The following is a 21,584-nucleotide window of genomic DNA, read 5'->3' as shown; positions in this document are numbered from 1 at the left end:
ATCTTTGTACACGGTAAGGAAGCACGTCTAACATTTTTTACGTAGGGGAGATAAACCCTGTTTGTGAGCTCTGCAGAGAATGAGACTGAACTCAGTACTTGTTTATGGCCCCCAAGATTGTTCACCAAGCCTGAAATGTATCAAATAATTACCTGGTAGCAGTAGAAGCTGGAGCTGTGCTTTGTGTGCTATTGGCTCAAGTCAATTATAACTTCTTTCAAACTGCTCCATCAACTTCTGCAAATTGTAGCATATATTATCCCCGTGACAGAAAGGAGGCTCATCTTTCATTTACATTGCACTTTTTCCAAAGCCTAAAGATAGAAAATCCTGCCTTGACTGATTATAAATAACCCTCCCCTCAGGATATGACTGAGAGACCTAAGGATGTCTGCTTTTCTCCCTCTTCATTGAAAGGGAGTTGCCATTCAATTAAATTGAATTTTCCTTTCATTTTCTATGGATAAGTTTACTTAGTATCTCTGCAGGCACATGGAGACATCCGGGTTGCTGCCTGTCTGGCTACTCAAGGCAGCACTGTCGTTTCACCAACCGAGTGGAAGCTTCAGGATCAATCTGGGACCAAGTCATTGTATGCAGAGCTTTATAATTTTCCCTGTTGTCCTCATTCTTCTTCCTAACCACCAGGAAGCTTATTCCGGGACCCATTCAGACTTGGATCATCTAGGTTGTTCCTTACCCATTAAAACCCAGTCTTGTTTCTCATTCTTTCAGATTTACTAGACATTAGCGACTTACTCCATTCTGGCCAAGATTAAAGAAAAGAATTAACTGCTCATCAGCTCTACTAACAGAAAGGCCTCTGAGTTGCTTTTTAACAACCAGGGCATGGAAACTGCTAAACCATTAGAATGACTGCACTCTGGAAATTGAAAAAGACGTTAGAAATTGTGTATTCTCCACATCCCATAGATTAGGAAATTGATGCTCAAAGTAACCACCTACAGAGTTAGTTAGTTGAAGATCTGAAACCAAAACTCAGGTCTCCTTTTCTTTCCATACTGATTTACTGACTGCAAATCTTCAATAGTTTTTGAGGTTTTGAATTGCAAGATAACCCAAAAGTGAAGCATTGCTGTTTGAGTCTCTGGCATATGTCTATCATATACTAAAAGGTGTAATATAAAAATAGACTATATATATATATATATATATATATAGAGAGAGAGAGAGAGAGAGAGAGAGAGAGACTATCTGTATTTATATCTGTAATTTATGTGTATGTTTCTACAACAGAATAATAGAAGATATCTACTAGATAATAAGGAGCATGAGATAAAAATTGTCATGTGCATTCTTGTGGGTGAGGAGGACTCATGGGAAGCAGAGTCCTTTCTCTTCATTGGGGTGTGCGATACAAAGATATTTACACTAAGGATCATCCCCTTTTATTTTAACCAGATAAAATTGGTTTGAAATAACCAACATGTTTATTTTTGAAAAGAGAATTTGTTACCTTCTCCAAGCAACAACACTAAGGCTGTCCACTCACTCTGTGAAATCGTTCACCTGTAATAGTCACAATTTGCATTTTTACAAGGACTGGAAGAGGAAATATCACAAAAGGCTTAGCTTCTTCTTAGGGAGGGCAGAAGAGTGACAATTTAAGAACATAGACTTTAGTGTTAAATAGACGTGGTTTTGAGTCCCAGTTGCACTATTTATTAACTAAGACATCTTGAAATGTTCTTCTTTAGGATTGCATTGTTGGTGAAAGAGTCATCATAAAGAAAACCACTTTGTAGAAGTTTTCTAAAGATGAATGAGGTAACGAATGAAAGTGCTTAGCTCTTTGCCTGAGTCATAGTAAGCCCTGATTGAATATAGCATATTCTAACCAAAGGGGCTGTGGGGAAGGGAAGAAGCTGTTCCAGGTTTGTTTAGGTGGTAGGGAGTATTGGAGAAAGGAAGCTGTCTTGAATATATATAATAGGACAATAGCAGATGGGGCCCTAGAATGTCATGTCTAGTTTCAGTAATAGATAAGTCATCTCCAAAATCACCCTGAATCCTTTCTAACTGATCTCTAGTCGTTTTACATAGTTTCTCATCAGTGCATTTTTCCCATACAGTCCAGACTACCTGAAATGTTTTCCACTTCTCATTGCCACCCCAGCTCTCGTGGTAAGGCTATTTTTTTTTTTTTTTTTGATCACGCCAGGGCAGCTTGCAGGACCTTAGATCTCTGACAAGGGATCAAACCCATGCCCCCTGCATTGGGAGCATGAAGTCTTAAACCCTGGACCACCAGGGAAGTCCCTCATGGTAAGGTTACATATTCTTCAGTCTCCGATCATCCTCCTGTTTCCAAGTTCATCTCCTCAGTGAACTGAGCTCTTTAAGGGAAGAGGCTATGGCAATTATAAAGGTTTTAATGTTATGCATATTTTTATTCCTAATACTTAAAAGAGTGTCTGATGTATAATAGGTATCCAAACATTATTTGACGAATAAATGTATGAATGAACCACTCACTGCTCAGCCTACCTGGATTAGAACCCCTGGAAAAATTCTGCTGACGTCCTTCTTTCTAAAGTGAAGAGCTATCCCATTTGCTCTTGAATGGGTGTGACCAAGCACTGGGTATTCTGAGTGTCTATTTTTCCAACAAGTATACCTCACCAAAAACAACAACAAAAAAAAAAAATTAAAAGAAAAAACTGGATGGTCAACTTTTTCACTGAATGTGACAAAGTGGTTTATTCTAAGAAACAACCCTTTCTAATAACCCAATCACAGTAGAAAAAGAAATCTAGTGCCTAACCAAGTTCAAGGACAAATTCTACTAAGTCTCCAAAGTTCACCCACTTATTTAGATGGACTGTGTATTATATAATACTATTGTAGCACTGTCAAATTTCTTGGATCTAATAATGTTCTCCATCTTCTAATACATTTATATCTGCAAGTCTATTCCTAGAGACTTCTTTACCATTTTGAGTAAGTTCCTCATCTACACCATGGCTCAGTGTTCTCGTCTATAAAACAGACATAGTAAAAGAGCCTATTATGTCTTCATAGGGAGGGTCTGAGGAAGAAATTAGTGATAAAAGTAAGACATTCAAAACAGCACAATGCACAATGAATAAAAGTTAAATATGATTATATTAAAATATTTTACATTAATTTAGGGGACTTTATGGTTATAGTTACATAATTAGAGGTGTGTAAATAAGTGATTCTTGTAAACATTGGAAAATTCCTCCAAGAACTGAAGAAATTTACTTTAAAAATAAACATTGTATGCTTACATTCCCTCATACGTTTTGGATGACTTATCAGAAAATGCATTTTCTGGATTAAGAGGTGTGGGACAAGGAGGTCTTCCTTTATGTGAATATTTCTGTCTACCAATGGCCCCCTAATACCTTACTCTTTCTTTCTCTTATACTTCTTCCATTTTCTCTCTTCTTACATTTCTACCCCACATGCTAGTGTAGAATTAAAATTCTATGTGATCATCATTAGTGTATAGGAATACAAGAGATTTCTGTGCAGTAATTTTGTATCCTGCTACTTTACCAAATTCATTGATTAGCTCTAGTAGTTTTCTGGTAGCACCTTTAGGATTCTCTATGTATAGTATCATGTCATCTGCAAACAGTGACAACTTTACTTCTTCTTTTCTGATTTGGATTCCTTTTATTTCTTTTTCTTCTCTGATTGCTGTGGTGAAAACTTCCAAAACTCTATTGAATAACAGTGGTGAGAGTGGACAACCTTGTCTTGCTCCTGGTCTTAGAGGAAATGGTTTCAGTTTTTCACCATTGAGAACGATGTTGGCTGTGGGTTTGTTATATATGGCCCTTATTATGTTGAGGTAAGTTCCCTCTATGCCTACTTTCTGGAGGGTTTTTATCATAAATCGGTGTTGAATTTTGTCAAAAGCTTTTTCTGCATCTATTGAGATGATCATATGGTTTTTCTCCTTCAGTTTTTAATATGGTGTATCACAATGATTGATATGCATATATTGAAGAATCCTTGCATTCCTGGCTTAAACCCCACTTGATCATGGTGTATGATCCTTTTAATGTGCTGTTAGATTCTGTTTGCTAGTATTTTGTTAAGGATTTCTGCATCTATGTTCATCAGTGATATTGGCTTGTAGTTTTCTTTCTTAGTGACATCTTTGTCTGGTTTTGGTATCAGGGTGATGGTGGCCTTGTAGAATGAGTTTGGGAGTATTCCTCCCTCTGCTATATTTTGGAAGAGTTTGAGAAGAATAGGTGTTAGCTCTTCTCTAAATGTTTGATAGAATTTGTCTGTGAAGCCATCTGGTCCTGGGCTTTTGTTTGTTGGAAGATTTTTAATCACAGTCTCAATTTCAGTGCTTGTGATTGGTCTGTTTATATTTTCTGTTTCTTCCTGGTTCAGTCTCAGAAGGTTGTGCTTTTCTAAGAATTTCTCCATTTCTTACACGTTGTCCATTTTATTGGCATATAGTTGCTTGTAGTAATCTCTCATAATCCTTTGCATTTCTGCAGTTTCAGTTGTTACTTCTCCTTTTCCATTTCTAATTCTGTCGATTTGAGTCTTCTCCCTTTTTTTTTTTTTTTTGATGAGTCTGGCTAATGGTTTATCAATTTTGTTTATCTTCTCAAAGAACCAGCTTTTAGTTTTATTGATCTTTGCTATAATTTCCTTCATTTCTTTTTCATTTATTTCTGATCTGATCTTTATGATTTCTTCTCACCTGCTAACTTTGGGATTTTTTGCTCTTCTTTTTCTAATTGCTTTAGGTGTAAGGTTAGGTTGTTTATTTGAGATGTTTCTTGTTTCTTGAGGTAGGATTGCCATTTACCATTGCAACAAAAAGGATAAAATGCCTAGGAATAAACCTACCTAAGGAGACAAAAGACCAGTACGCAGAAAGCTATAAGATACTGATGAAAGAAATTAAAGATGAGACACAGATGGAGAGATATACCATGTTTTTGGATTAGAAGAATCAACATTGTGAAACTGACTATACTCCCCAAAGCAATCTAAAGATTCAGTGCAATCCCTATCAAACTACCAATGGCATTTTTCACAGAACTAGAACAAAAAAATTCAAAATTTGTATGGAAATGCAAAGACCCCGAATTGCCAAAGCAATCTTGAGAAAGAAAAATGGAGCTGGAGGAATCAGGCTCCCTGACTTCAGACTATATTACAAAGCTACAGTCATCAAGACAGTATGGTACTGGCACAAAAACAGAAATATAGATCAATGGAACAGGATAGAAAGCCCAGAGATAAACCCATGCACATATGGTCACCTAATTTATGACAAAGGAGGCAAGAACATACAATGGAGAAAATACAGCCCCTTCAATAAATGATTCTGGGAAAACTGGACAGCTACATGTAAAAGAATGAAATTAGAACACTCCCTAACACCATACACAAAAATAAACTCAAAATGGATTAAAGACCTAAATGTAAGGCCAGACAGTAGAAAACTCTTAGAGGAAAACATAGAGCACTCTATGACATAAATCATAGCAAGATCCTTTTGACCCACCTCCTAGAGAAATGGAAATAAAAACAAAAATAAACAAATGGGACCTAATGAAACTTAAAAGCTTTTGCACAGCAAAAGAAACCATAAACAAGACGAAAAGACAACCCTCAGAATGGGATAAAATATTTGCAAATGAAGCAACTGACAAAGGATTAATCTCCAAAATTTACAAGCAGCTCATGTAGTTTAATATCCAAAAAACAAACAACCCAATCCAAAAATGGACAGGAGACCTAAATAGACATTTCTCCAAAGAAGGTATACAGATTGCCAACAAACACAAGAAAGAATGCTCAACATCACTAATCATTAGAGAAAGGCAAATCAAAACTACAATGAGGTACCACCTCCCACCAGTCAGAATGAACATCATCAGAAATTCTACAAACAATAAATGCTGGAGAGGGTGTGGAGAAAAGGGAACCCTCTTGCACTGTTGGTGGGAATGTAACTTGATACAGCCACTATGGAGAACAGTATGGAGGTTCCTTAAAAAACCAAAAATAGCACTACCATACGACCCAGCGATCCCACTACTGGGCATTACCCTGAGAAAACCATAATTCAAAAACAGTCATGTATCACAATGGTAATTGCAGCTGTATTTACAATAGCTAGGACATGGAAGCAAGCTAACTGTCCATTGACAGATGAATGGATAAGGAAGATGTGGCAAATATATACAGTAGAACATTACTCAGCCATTAAAAGAAATGAAATTGAGTTATTTGTAGTGAGGTGGATGGACCTAGAGACTGTCATACAGACAGAGTGAAGTAAGTCAGAAACAGAAAAACAAATACCGTACGTTAACACATATATATGGAATCTAAAAAAAAAAAGAAATAAAATGTTCTGAAGAACCTAGGGGCAGGACAGGAATAAAGATGCAGACCTACAGAATAGACTTGAGGACACGGGGAACAGGAAGGGTGAGTTGGAACGAAGTGAGAGAGTGCCATGAACATATATACACTACCAAATGTAAAATAGATAGCTACTGAGAAGCAGCCACATAGCACAGGAAGATCAGCTCGGTGCTTTGTGACCACCTAGAGGGGTGGGATAGGGAGGGTGGGAGGGAGACGCAAGAGGGAGGGGATAGGGGGATACATGTATACGTATAGCTAATGCACTTTGTTATAAAGCAGAAACTAACACGACATTGTAAAGCAATTATACTCCAATAAAGACATTTAAAAAACATCTTCCCTGGTGGCGCAGTGGTTGAGGGTCCGCCTGCCGATGCAGGCGACACGGGTTCGTGCCCCGGTCCGGGAAGATCCCACATGCCGCGGAGCGGCTAGGCCCGTGAGCCATGGCCGCTGAGTCTGCGCGTCCGGAGCCTGTGCTCCGCAACGGGAGAGGTCACAACAGTGAGAGGCCCGTGTACCGCAAAAAAAGAAACAACAAAAAAACAACAAAAAAACCACAAAACTATGTGATCAAGAACATAATAAATGGCTTAAGTCTGAAACTCTTACATGCTGCTTCTTGATAGAGCATCCTTTCTCCCTCCACCCATCCCGCCCGCAGGTAAATTGTTCCCTGATCTCCAGCTGCCACCTTGACAAAAACTGAACCCCAGAGCCTGGCATGTAGACCTATAATTTCCCATTTTATTTTTCAATCTCAGCATGGTGCTCCCTGGTGCCAAGCATTTCCCACTTTGAAATGAAATAGACCCCTGCAGAATTCTCTTACAACTGGTCCCTCATCCTGGTGAAGAGACTGAATAGGACAGTGGAAAAGGCTTACAGGATGATTGGGGAGTAATATTCAGTGCTAGGAGGAGCTCCTGAAGTGAATGCCAAGATGATTGTTTTGTTCAAAGGGCAGTGAGTCATGTCCCCAGGGAAAGGAAGGAAAACTAGTTCTTCGAAGAAAAAGGATTTTACTTTCGGAGTCAATTTTCATTTTATTTGGCCAGGCCAACTTTATTCCATTTTTTATTTATTTAACTTGTTTTCTGAGAGACCCGGTTGATCTAGGATGACAACACATTCAACTATATAGTTTGAGGTTCGGATTGGTGCAGAAGTGACAATTCAATTGTTCATGAGATCCAACTTCAGAATAAAATGGCGTGAGCAATCTACTTTCTCTTAGTGTTTCAATCCCTTTTCAACCCAGTCACAACTGGTCTTTATTTTTGACATCAAATTCACAATCAAAGTACTAGAACACTTTCTTCTTTCTTTTTATCATCAGGCAATGTTTCCAGGCTCAAACACAGGCAGAAGATGCACGAAATGATGTCAAAATAGAATATTATACAAGCAGAATGGAAGCAAATCATCCGCCTATCAAGAAAGTTGCTATTACACTGTAGTTTTGCCTGACTAGAGGTATTGAAAAATGTGTCTCACGGGAATGCTTTTGGGTCACGAGTAACACCAGAGCTTCTGCTCAAAGACATTATGATACTCATTAACCTCACGTGCCACCATCCGTGTCTTTTCGAATGCTTTCCTTTTTGGTTGTTTTTCACACCTATTACAAAATATAAAAACCAAAGTAACCTGCTTTCACTGAGTTCAGAAGGGAGAGTAAGGAAGAAAGGACACCAGTATGGAAAAAAAAAAAAAAAAAAAGCTTTGCTTAAGTATACACTTTTACTCATTTATTCATGCAGTAAATATTTATGGAGGACTTACTATGCCAAGTGTGGTAGTAAGTACCGGTTTATACTGGGGAAAAAGACAGACAGGATTCCCGCCTTATGAAATATTCATTTGTCAGCAGAGGGGGAACGGACGATAAACAAATAAGTCCCCGTACATGTCAGATTTTAGATGATAGATTCTCAAAAATAAGCACTGTGAAGAAAATAAGACAGAGTGATGTGAAGTGGGGAGAAAGGGGAGGGAGAGGAACCTCCGATTAGGATGACCAGTTCTCCCTGAGGTCATGTTCAGCTGAGACTAAGTTTAAGAAGGAGCCAAATGCGCAAAATCCAGGCACACAGTGTTCCCAGTGGAAGGGACGGCAAGTGAAAAGCTCAGAGGAAAGAAAGCTCTTGGCCTTGGTGTCTGGAGCAGAGCCAGCTACGGGGGAAGCAGTGTGGGAAGAAATCTGAGACATGGCCAGGGGCTGAATTGCACAGCCCAAGGGAAGAATACAGCCATAATTTTCCCTGTTTGTGAAAGGGGAGGAGGGCAGAAAATTCAGCAGAATAGGAAGTGTAGCCTAAAGGTGTGTAAAGATCATGCAAAGCAGAGGACAAACGAGGTCATCAGACGCTGCTCTCCCTTTGAATCTATCTCTAAAAATAGGACATCACCACCTTGAGCAAAGTCACTTAGCAAATCTGTAATGTTCTTAACCATGTAGATATCAGACTCTCCTTGCTCCGGTGTACTGGAAAGACAATATCCTAAAACGCTCTTTGAAAATATGTTCACTGTGTTTATAATGAGTAAAATATACAGGTACGAAGCAAAGAGTGGAAGAGCATGTGCCAAAGGAAGCTTTCATTCAGACGGTACTATAAGGAAATGCTTAGTTGTCTCTTGAATGTTATAATAACATTTTTAGAGTAAAGAAAACCCACTTTTGGCTTTTACGGTATCAAAGCATACATTCACAACTAGGAAGAAAAGCTTTCAATACTTGAAAAATAGAAAGCAACTTTGGTTTTTATTCAAAGTATTTCATTTGGTCTAGGTCACATAAAGCACCATGAGATATAATGCTGGTGATTTGAATTAATAGGTTATCACTTTACAGAAGTCTGAGAGATTTCGAGAGAAGGGACAGGATTAAATGAGCATCCAGCTGTTCGTCAGTTAATTGAGTCCTTTAAAGTATTCAGTGAGTGTTAGATACTGTTATAGAGTCTCAGTATGAACCAGTCACAGGCAAATAAGACACATGATGCCTGCTTTATGAATTTTGAGCTCAGCGTGTTTTCCAACTGGCTTATATCCCTTAGGAGATAAGTTGTTCCCCAAATAATTAAGCACCTTTAATGTGTTTTTGCAATCTGGCCTAATGATGTGACAGAGGAAACGGTCAAAGTGTCATATGGCCTATGGAGATGAAAATTTCCCAAGTGGCCAGCTGTCCTTCTGTCAAAACTTCTTTAAATTGTTTATCAACTTGTGTGTTTAATATATAAGTTTTTGGAACTCTGAATTATTTTAGATATATTTTTTAATGTTTCGATCCAAGAGTAGGAGTTCTCAATAGGTGTAAGATTTTGAAGAATGGTTTCTTAGATATGCCATCAAAAGAACAAGCAACAAAAGGAAAAATAAATAAAAACTTCATCAAAATTAAACATTTTTGTTATTCTAAGTACATCATTACCAAAGTGAAAAGACAGTCTTCAGTCTAAGAGAAAATATTTTCAAATTATACATCTGATAAGGGGCTTGTACATCGAATATATAAAGAACACTTACAACTCAATAATAAAAATACAACCCCATTTGAAAATGAATAATAGACATTTCTCTAAAGAAGATATACAAATGGCTAATAACCACATGAAAATATTCTCAATATTATTTGCATTGGCATTAGGGAAATACAAATCAAAACCACAATGAGATGTCACTTTACACTCACAGGATGACTATTGTCAAAAAGTCAGACAATAATGTTGTCAAGGAAGTGGACAATTTGGAACCCCTGCACACTGCTGGTGGGAATGTAAAATGGGGCAGCCTCTTTGGAAATAGTCTAGTAATTCCTCAAAATATTAACCATAAAGGGGACTTCCCTGGTGGTCTGGTGGTTAATACTCCGCACTTCCAATGTAGGGGGCACGGGTTCAGGGTTCGATCTCTGGTCGGGGAATTAAGGTCCCACATGCCATGTGGCATGGCCAAAAAAAAAAAAAAGGTTACACATAGAGTTATGACATGACCTATCAGTTTCACTCCTAGGTATCTAAGAGAAATAAAAACATGTCCACATAAATATACAGGTATGTAGGGAGGGTGGGAGGGAGGGAGACACAAGAGGGAAGAGATATGGGAACATATGTATATGTATAACTGATTCACTTTGCTATAAAGCAGAAACTAACACATCATTGTAAAGTAATTATACTCTAATAAAGATGTAAAAAAAACCCCACAGGTATGTATGTTCATAACAGAATTATTCATAATAACCAGAAATGAAAATAATCCTAATGAGAATCAATGGAGAAATGAAATGTGGTACATCCATACAATTGAATATTATTTGGCAATAAAAAGAAATAAAGTACTGATTCATGCTACACTATGCATGAACCTTGAAAACATCATGCTAAATGAAATCGGTCAGTCACAAAGACCACCTATTGTATGATGCCATTTGTATGAAATGTCTAGAATAGGCAAATCCAGGGACACAAAAGGAGATTAGTGGTTGCCTAGAGGTGGGGATGGGGCGATCTGAGGAGAAATGAGAGTGATTGTTAATGGGTATGCACTTTCTTTGTGGGATGATGATATGTTCTAAAATTGAGTGTGGTAATGGTTACACAACTCTGTGAATATGCTTAAAACCAATTGTACACTGTACAAGGGTAAATTATAGGATTATATGGTATGTAAATGATATCTCAATAAAGCTGCCATTTTTTAAAAGTAAATATTCTTAACAGACATTATTGCACTATATGATTCCTATCCCAGCATATTTCTCCCCCAAAATGGAAGATTTCTAACCTACTAAGAAAGAAATGGTCAAGTAATAAGACCAGAATGAACTGATCTCTCACTGAGCTACCTATGCTGCTAATTAAGCCCTCAACGTGGATGTGGAATCTAAAGGGGACAAAAATTAAACAATTTCCCAAAATATACGATGGTGACAAAAGTAAAATTTACTCTTGCAGTCTATTAACTCAGTTACTCTATTTACTAGGACTCTAGAATTATAGCTTCAGAGGACGCTTCAGCTATCGCCTCATCAAACTTCACCTTATAAAATAGGGAAACAGAGACCCAGAAAAGTTCAATCCTTTGCCCTCAGGTCACAGAATAAGTGATAGATGGAGCAAGGAGTAAAAGTCAGATCTTCTGAATTCCAATCCAGTAGAAGGTCAATTAGATTATCTGTTTAATATATAAGGGTCTTAGATAACAGGTTCAGCCATTATTTTAAAAGGAAAAAGAATGTCTTTCCTAAAGTAGTGGTTTATCTTCAAGACAAACACTAGATTTAATGCATACAATATATTAAAGTTAGTGTTCCATATTACAAGAAAAGCTAGAATTTCTTTCTACCAGGAGTGGTCAAGAGTGTTATCCTGGTGAATTCTAGCATGTGGGATTAAAGCCAAGGACAAAAATGTCTGTCCCCAGACACAGGTAAGGGATAAGAAATGGGTTGTGAGTATCCCTACAGAGGGTTCTTTTAGGTCTTGGGCAAATCACCATTTACAATCTGTTCATACTCTCTTGTCCCTTCTATCCCCTGGGTTTCCAGAAAACCTCAAAATGGCAAAAATATCAAATGAGGTAGGGCAAGAAAGCCACAAAAAGAGTAAGAAGCTGATAAAAGACAAAAGCATTGGGCTTCCCTGGTGGTGCAGGGAAGAGAGTCCGCCTGCCGATGCAGGGGACATGGGTTCGTTCCCCGGTCCGAGAAGATCCCACATGCCGCGGAGCGGCTGGGCCCATGAGCCATGGCCGCTGAGCCTGTGCGTCCGGAGCCTGTGCTCCGCAACGGGAGAGGCCGCAGCAGTGAGAGGCCCGCGTACCGCAAAAACAAATTACCTACTCTGTGACTGGGGTGAGAAAGAACGGCTGTGCGTGAGCCTCCATGTTCTCCTATTTCCTGTGGTCTAGATAGTTTCTTAAGGTAGGGACCAGCATCACTTTGTTAGAAAAGCAGAATTCAACCCCATCTCATCCCAGACCAATCAGAATCTGCATGTTCACAAGAATCCCAGGTGATAAGGTGCACATTAAAAATCAAGAAGACCTGGAGAGCCAGGGGGTCTCCATCAGTTGTTTCTCTGAAACACTGCCCAGGTGTCTGCATCTTGGGGGGTCCAGGTGCCCATGGAGGCTTAAATAATTGGTTAGCATCTCTACATCCTTGGGCAGTTCTAGCTTCTGGGTTTGCATGAAAGTCATCCACTGTGGCTCCAACCAGAAAAGAAGCTACGCTTGTAGGAAGAAGTGTTAAGTCAGCTGGCTACTAACTCAACTTCCAGTCGCAAGTAATTTTCCAGTTTTCTCCCTCTCTCTGTTTAAAATCTCCTAACGAGTTCCTGTAGCATCTCAGTGAATACATTTTCATTACATTTCTGTGCTTTCATCCATGCAAAATAAGGAAGTTCTCCTTTCTCAGAAATGAATGTCATATCTCCTGTCAAACTCTTCATTTTCACAAGTTCAGACTAATTATGGCTGCAGATGGTACCGCTAAATAAAGTTCTCTGTTGTGGACACTTAATCAGATCAGTATTCCCAATAGAAATGTCTGTCTTGTGGTAAAACCTGTTGCTGTGGGTTAGTTGAGATTTTAAAGTTATGTTGGGTTCTTTATCCTAATTTTACTCCAAGCCAAAGATTGCTATGGAAACTCGTGTGCAGGCTTAGAAATATCTCTTTAGGATTTCTGTTGTCTAAATACTAAAGAAAATACTGACATCCCATTAGCATTTAAACACTACATGGCTTGTGCAGAGGAGCAAACAGCAGAGTGTGTAAAATGACATCCAAGTTCAGCTGACCAGTCACTGGATGCTCATTTTTCCCCATCTACAGTTCGTCTAGAACTCTTCTTCCAATCGCTAAACTGTCTTGTGACTATCTCATTATTCTCCAGCATCTCCACCAGAGGGTAAGTGGCTCAGAGGAAAAAAAAAAAAAAAGGAAAAACAAACAACAGCAAAAAAATCAGTTAACGTTCTTTGTGAAAAACTGCCTTTCTGAGTAATGTTTTACTGGAGAAGGTTAAATCCAAGGGCTAAAATGTATCTTTAGGTGGTCACAGATTCTCCATTGTTCTTTCTTTCCTCTCATTGCTCACCTAGGCAATAAAGATCTGTCTTCTATGACTTAAAAAACCAGCATCAATGGCACTTAATTGTATCATATTTCAGGAAAAGATACTAAGAACTTGTTTTGTTTTTGGTTTTTTTGGCCACACACGTAGCTTGTGAGATCTTAGTTCCACTACCGAGGATCGAACCCGTGCCCCCTGCAGTGGAAGAACAGAGTCCTAACCACTGGACTCCCGAGGAATTCCCAAGAATCTGGTTTTCATTTTATATTTTAGTGGCATGTGATGAACAAGGAGAGACTCGAACCTCTGTACCACCTGACAGCTCTGTACGAGAAAATGTCCAAGGTTTACAACATAGCCAAACAAAGAATTTCCAGTTTCAGAGTTACCTTCTCAGAAGTTTATTTTCAATGGGATGAATTTAGATTATGTGAGAGATAAGCGGTAATTTATACCTTAGGTGGGACTCTAAGCCAATATGAAGATCCCCATTATGGACCATGGTCAAGTGTGGTCTCTCTCATAACTGGGTGACCACTTGCTTGCTGGCTACCCCATGTACACTAGCTACCTTTACAGTTTCTATCCCCAAGACGATGGATTCCCGGATCAAACATTTTGGTGGGGTCTTCACAAGAGGCATATCGGACAACTAAACTCTCCCAGCTGTTTCCAAACCTGTAGGGCGCCCTTAGACCTTCTTACTCTCCAAAGGATGGCCGCAAGCCTGTAGAGATGTGAGTGCGTCAATCCAAGTAATGTTTAATTTATCACAATATATCTTGTTGCTGTTGTTTTCCCCAGTAGCCAACAAAAATAGCAATGCTGAACATTGAGCAGTCTGTAGTCTGTCTCATTCAGTGCGAATCAAGCTCCCTGGCTTCCATTTCATCTCTACCACTTCCTCATCAGTTGAATTTTTAAAAACCACTCATCTCTCTGGGCTTCAGGTTCCTGTTCTACAAAATGGAGCCAAGCATTGTAGGAGAAGCAGCTCTGCCTACCTGTAGAGACAGGGCCCCAGTCTGGTTCCTGGGCACATCTGCCCCCAAGTGTCAGCTCTGATCGAGTCATCAAAACACTATGCTTTTCAACTATAATATAAAATAATTATTACATTTATGGGAAATACTTGCTGTGTTCTTTCATGCAAAAAAGTGGTTCCCAGCAGTTCAACCATTTACATGTATTTCCTTTTAAGTGAGTCTGAAACTTCTGTGCCCTCAGTAGGCTCTGTAAATAGGTTGTCTTACACGGGGGACATAAGTTTGTGAAAAGAGATGGCTTTGTCTTCATATAGGTTCACGGATAGGAATAAAATGTCTTCTCGAACGACAAAATGTGTAACCCTACACAGAAACATCTATGAAATACCCATGTCCATCTCCATCCCTATCTCTAACCTTACCTCCACCTCCATCTCTATCTCTGTAACCTCTGTCTCCATCTACAGCTATACTTCCTTGAAGCATGCAGGTCATGCTCCCCATCCAGATTTTTTCTTTTCTGATAAAGACTCTACCTGGGGGGAACTTCCCTGGTAGTCCAGTGGTTAAGAAGCCGCCTTCCAATGCAGGGGACGCGGGTTTGATCGCTGGTCGGGGAACTAAGATCCCACATGCCGCAGGGCAACTAAGCCCACCTGCCACAACTACCGAGCCTGTGCACTCTGGAGCCCATGCTCCACAACTAGAGAGAAGCCTGCGTGCCCAACGAAGAGCCCAGCAGCCGCAACTAAGACCCAACATAGTCAAGTAAATAAAATAAATAAGTTGAAAAAAAAGACTCAACCTGGAAGACTAAACTTTAAGAGTGCAGAAAACACTTAGACAGAAGCATTTGTCACTGCTGTTAAACTAGTTTCAAGATAAAACCTTGATAAGAAATATAAATAACAACTTTTCCCATTTAACCTGAAATGCATTTCCTACTCGCTTAAATATAACAAAGCTGCTGATAATTTACAATTGAAATTAAAATGTTGAATTGTTCTGAAAATGTGGTTTTTGTTTATTGTTTGGCAGATTGACCTGATCTCTGAATGCTGAGTACAAGGATGGGATGATTAGGTTTAACATTTAACATACACGTCTATAAACATAGATCTGGACACAGACATATACAGCAAGGTTTCAACTTAGGAGAAGAACATAGAACAATATTAGAAAAATAATATTTTCATGGGTAGGCATTATGGACTGATTTATGTCCCCCTCTTCCAAATCCATATGTTGAAGCCTTAATGCCAATGTAACTATACTTGGGTCTTTAAAGAGATAATTAAGGTTAAACTAGGTCATTGGGTGGGGCCCTAATCTAATATAACCAGTGGTCTTATAGGAAGAGGAAGAGATATCTTGGATGTGTATGCATTGAGGAAAGACCATGTGAGGAGACAGTGGGACCATTTACAAGCCAAAACTAGGAGTTGCAGGAGAAACCAACCCTACCACCACCTTGATCTTGGACTTTCAACCTCCAGAACCGTGAGAAAATAAATTTCTGTTGTTTATGCCCCCCACTCTATGGTATTCTATTATGGCATCCCTAACAAACTAATACAGTAGGTTATCATCAACACGGAGTAGAGGGAAAAACTGGAAATAGAGAGTCCTTTCCATTACAGACTCAGGGAATACCCCTTTTGTGACCTTGAGTAAGTCTGATATACTTATCAGTAAAATTAAAAACTTGGGCTAAGAGAACTCATATTTATTCTTGCTCTTGTTTTGTTTTGTCCTATAATGATGCTAATGATAATAATAAGAGTAACATTTGTTTGAAGCATTCTATGAGCATAGCATTCTTCTCTCAGTGCCTTGGGACACAAGGATGCTGAAACCATTGCCCCTTACAGCTCTCTTAGGCTGCAACTCTACAACATCTGTTTACATTGTTAGCGTCTCTGCAGAAATAAAGAGACTTTATTTACATAAGTTTATGTATGCCTTTCAACATCTGTACAGTGTTTCTAATCATCTATCCTTCAAAGAACACCAATAGTTAAAAGTCTGAATATTGTCGTGCCATGATTCGAAATTTCCTATGTTCTCAACTGTACACACATACATACTCCCTCACATTGTAGAAACATGCTTTTGTGTGGTGTATTTTGAAAAAATCACCTAAACCTATTCATGAAAATGATAGCTAATATTTTATGTACTGGAAGTTTTGTTAAGCAATTTATATGCATTATCAGTTCTTTGAATCCTCCTAAATGGTGAGGTAGGGAGTATCAACTTCATTTTAAAAAAGAGAAACCAATGGAACGATTCAGGAGAAATTTAGCTAGCAAAAGGCAGAACAAGGGACCTGAACCAGAAGAATCTGCTTCCAAAGCGTGCATGTTTAATGCATTATGTAATTCTGCTTCTCTGGAAGACTTCTAATTTCTAGGATGGACTGCTTTTGGTTAATATGTAGGAACAAACCTTCAACAACAATAAAACTCAATAAATTCCATTCCAAACATCCCTTCTTCCAAAAGAATGTTTAAGAAAAAGATTTTCCAATCTTTGACAGTTATCATTTAAGGATCTAAATAAGTTCGCATACAGTTCTTTCTATATCCTTTACATACAAAGCCAAGCTCTCCTTGCTGTGATTTCCAACAAAACCTCCAGCTGACAGCTGCATTTAGCACTTAATCTCCATCTAAATACTGTTGGCCCTGGCAGATCCAGAATTTGCCATGGACAGAAGAAATCACCCTTCTCTACCCAGCCCTATGAACAGCCAGCCAAGATCATGTTCGAGGTAAAACTGACACCTGACTTTTACCCCAAAGAGCTGCTTACTCTGGCCATGGCTTCACCAAAAGAAACTAACGTCCTTGATATGCAATATGTACCAAGTTAGTATGTGGGCCATCAGAGGACATTATGTTTCTTCCAGGTCTGAGAATGACAAGTTTGTCCAAATATAGTAGTGCAACCAACCAGAATGTTCCATTTCTTTTGAAAGTTATAAAATTATTTTAAATCTACATAGGAATGTTTTAATCTGCACAGTAAAATTTTCTAATTTACCTGAAAAATGATATTCCTCTAACACTATTGCCCTAGATTTCTTTTTAAATTAAAGTAATATTTGCACATTCTTTAAAAAACCAAATGGTATTAATAGGCTTATAAGAGGAACAGCAGTACCTTATCAGATGCCATTTTACCTCCATTTTGCACTCTATTAAGGAAATCATACACGGCATCCTGCTGTCTCTTTCAAATAACATTTTCATATCCCAGCTATTTTTTGTTTGTTTGTCTTTAGACATTATACAGGATTTTCTGCTGTCAGCTCACACCACCACTACCATTCTCATTTAAGGTCAAGAGCTATGTTCTCCAAAGTCACATATCCTGTGTGGTCCAGGCTAGAGCTTGCCATCACATGACCCACAGACATAGAAAACAAACTTATGGTTACCAAAGAGGAAAGGGGGGTGGGGGGATAAATTAGGAGCTTGAGATTAACATATGCACACTACTATATATAAAATAGATAACCAACAAGGACCTACTGTATAGCACAGGGAACTATGCTCAATATATTGTAATAACCTATAAGGGAAAAGAATCTGATAAAGAATGAATATGTGTATATGTATAATTGAATCACTTTGCTATACACCTGAAATGAACACAACATTGTAAATTAATTATACTTAGATTTAAAAAATAAATAAATAAAAGTAAGAAATGTACCAGAATTGATTATTCTGGGAAGGTGGAATGGTCAGATGTGTGTACAGACATGAGTTTTAGACTGGTTCCTGCCATGTGTATAAAAAGTGTCAGATGTCACTCAACTGCTTCAGACATATCTTAACTGCCACATTCCCACTCTCTGCAGCTGCCCCCTGAATTTTTTTTTTTTTTTTTTTTTTTGCGGTACACGGTTCTCTCACTGTTGTGGCCTCTCCCATTGCAGAGCACAGGCTCCGGACGTGCAGGCTCAGCGGCCATGGCTCACGGGCCCAGCCGCTCCGCGGCATGTGGGATCTTCCCGGACCGGGGCACGAACCCGTGTCCCCTGCATCGGCAGGCGGACTCTCAACCACTGTGCCACCAGGAAAGCCCTGCCCCCTGACTTTTTGTAGCAGTTTTACTGATGATCGCTCTCTCCCACCTGCTCCAGCTCTTCCTTCAGTACCACAACCTCCTGATTCTATACAAACATTCTACATTCAGAATTCAGAGAGAGGTTTCTGTTTTCTTGCCTGAACACTGACTGATATGGTTGTTGGTAATGGAGTTGATTCCAGGGAAATAGAGCCTCAAGGATGAGAATCTGGATGTGGTTCTCTGATGGGACTAGATTCTAAAATAAAAGTAACAATGACCTATGTCTTGTAGCAAATGGGAAGTCATATGATCTGCAGAGGCAAAATGACTGTTAAACTATCACCTCTAGTCACCAGGAATGAAAAGCCAATTAGAAGGCTTTCATCCTTAAAAGATGAAATTGCTAACTTAATAGAATACTATAGTAGTAATTAGAGTGTAAAACTGTGAGGTTGGTTGATCGCTTCTGAGTGAGCCAGTAAATGGAGCATAAGAATAAAAGATGAGCTCAGTACTGAAAATTTCCAGGCCATGGTTCAGATAAAGAACCAGCGTGATCCTACAACTTGCCTGAACAAATTCCTTATCTTCCGTAGCTATAGGGCCACAATTTCTGATAAACAAAATCAAAATATGATCCTACTGGTGGACAAATTAAATTCAGAATTTTGTGGAGCCTTTTGTGTTGAGGTTAGGGCTTTGATCAGAAAGGGATGAGATTCTGAAAACTAAAATGAGATACATGAAAATTACAATGAGATTATATGAAGATATACCTTGAACACTCAAATCCACCAGGCCACCCTTGATGGGAGGAGCAGCCCTTCCTTTCTTATCTGAGGACATTAGCCCCTCTTGTCTTAAAAACTCATATTAAACTGTCTTAATGTAGCTGACTTGCAGGGAGAGGAATAATCCTTAAGACTCACCCTCACCACCACTCGTTTCAAGACTTAAACCAGATTCATATCCCAGCAAGCTCCAATACGACAGGAATAATGTATGAGCTAGCTGGAGGTTGCATAAACATGAAAACAATTTAAGCTTTTTACAATTTATGTTGGAAGAAACCTGAATAATGTATATGAGAATGGATCCTAAAGATAGACTGCGATGGAAAATTGAAAATATTGGATTGGGTTGAATGTATTGATTTGGTACACAATCCAGATAGTCTAGATTCAATGAGGTAGTTTGGCAGGGTGTGGATCTAATAGTTTTCTTGAAGACAATAGTGGCCTATGTTAAATGAAGTTGCAATACCAAAAATTCCTTGGTATACTCAAGAAGAAAGGATCTAAGGATTTAGGAAGTTATCTAAAAGCTTAGGGAAATAAGAATCTTGGAGTAATATTATTATTATTATCACCTACTTATTTAAACTTTAACCATGGTCCCAGGATATTCCAGAAGTTACCCCGTTTCACAGAGTTTTAAGAAATACATTTGTGAGGGGAACACCAGAATCCATGAAAAGATTTCTAGTGAATGATATCTTTAAGCTAGGAACAAGAGTGAGATGTTGCTGTAAAAATGAGGTTTGTGAATTCCATGGGATTGATGGGATTCCAGAATGGCAGGAGCCAGGGGATGGGCTTAACCTATAGAGACAAAGTGGGCATGGTTCCTGTAATGGGTACCAGGACTGAAGCTGTAATCAGAATAGTTTGACTTGCAAAGTTATTGGTGATGTCCCTGGGACAGAAATATATGGGCAGTCTATGGAAGTCTTACTTGACTTCTACAAATGATGAACTCTTAGCCTCGTGGACAGAAATCTGACTTGAATCACCACAAAAGAATCAAGATGCCGTAGCCAGTTTCTAGACATGACCCAGTTCACTAACTCAGAGTCCTCTGAATGGAAGCCTGGTTTCCCGTAAAGAAATCTCCTGATACAATGCCAAAACTTTGCATATATTTTCTTCTTAGTCTTCTCCAATGGGACCCAGAAAAACTTAACAGGGCAGTAAATTGAATAAAGGAAAATACTCATAAAATTGTGGAGTGGGGGTAGATTACTAGACACTGACTTAACTGACTAGACTATGCTTAATTATGAGGCTTAACTGTTGCTAATTCCAGGGACTCAAATAAGATTAAGGTCAAATAAGATTAAGGTCCATTAAAGTCCAGAATAGGGGCCAATGAAATCCAGGTGATGATGGAGTTTGCCTTTGATGCAGCTCAAAATAGGTCTCTTGGGTTGCTAAACCCACTGCATGGTTATTTTTCTAGTCCTGGAAAGCATTATTGCAAAAGACATACTCATCAACTGGCAGATTCCCCATATTGTTTTCCTGACAAAAAAAGTGAGGGCATTGTAGTAGGAAAAGCCAAGTGGAAGCCTCTAGAACTGCCTCTGCCTGTCAAAATAGTAAATCAAAATCAAAACTGCCCTTCTGGAAGAATGCAGAGATCCCAACCACATCCCCATTCAATTATCCTAGTTAGCCTATGTGTAAGAGGAATGAAGTGGATTATTGAAAATTTAATCAGGACTTCCCTGGTAGTGCAGTGGTTAAGAATCTGCCTGCCAATGCAGGGGACACGGGTTCAATCTCTGGTCCCGGAAGATCCCACATGCCGCGGAGCAACTAAGCCCATGCGCCACAACTACTGAGCCTGCGCTCTAGAGCCTGCGAGCCACAACTACTGAGCCCACATGCCACAACTACTGAAGCATGTGCACCTAGAGCCCATGCTCCACAACAAGAGAAGCCACTGCAATGAGAAACATGCGCACCACAACGAAGAGTAGCCAAAGACCCAACCAATTAAAAAAAAATTAATCAGATGGCAAACTTAAACTGAATATGATATTCCGGATGTAGTTTCTTTGCTGGAGCAAATCAACCCAGTCTCTATTCCCAAGTATGCAGCTATTGGTCTAATGAGTGCTTTTCTCCTCTATATTAATATATACTACAACAAGTAGTTTGCAAGACAGTAATATCCTTTCACTGTACTACTCCGGGGATACATCAAACCTATAGCTCTATGTTATAATCCAGTCCAGAGACACTTTT

The 21,584-nt window shown here is 39.0% G+C and overlaps 1 pseudogene; it reads right to left on the bottom strand.

The window, feature by feature from the left end:
• The window catches only part of LOC113625215 (60S ribosomal protein L7a pseudogene), a 32,215-nt pseudogene extending 17,245 nt beyond the window's left edge, over positions 1 to 14,970 (bottom strand).
• Between the last annotated feature and the right edge of the window lie 6,614 nt (positions 14,971 to 21,584).

The sequence above is a fragment of the Aethalodelphis obliquidens genome, unplaced genomic scaffold (assembly GCF_003676395.1).
Source record: "Aethalodelphis obliquidens isolate GAN/ISIS:26980383/991018 unplaced genomic scaffold, ASM367639v1 scaffold2, whole genome shotgun sequence".
Lineage (NCBI taxonomy): Eukaryota > Metazoa > Chordata > Mammalia > Artiodactyla > Delphinidae > Aethalodelphis > Aethalodelphis obliquidens.
Note: the sequence above shows the minus strand (reverse complement) of the source record. Positions and strands in the feature narration are given on the sequence as shown.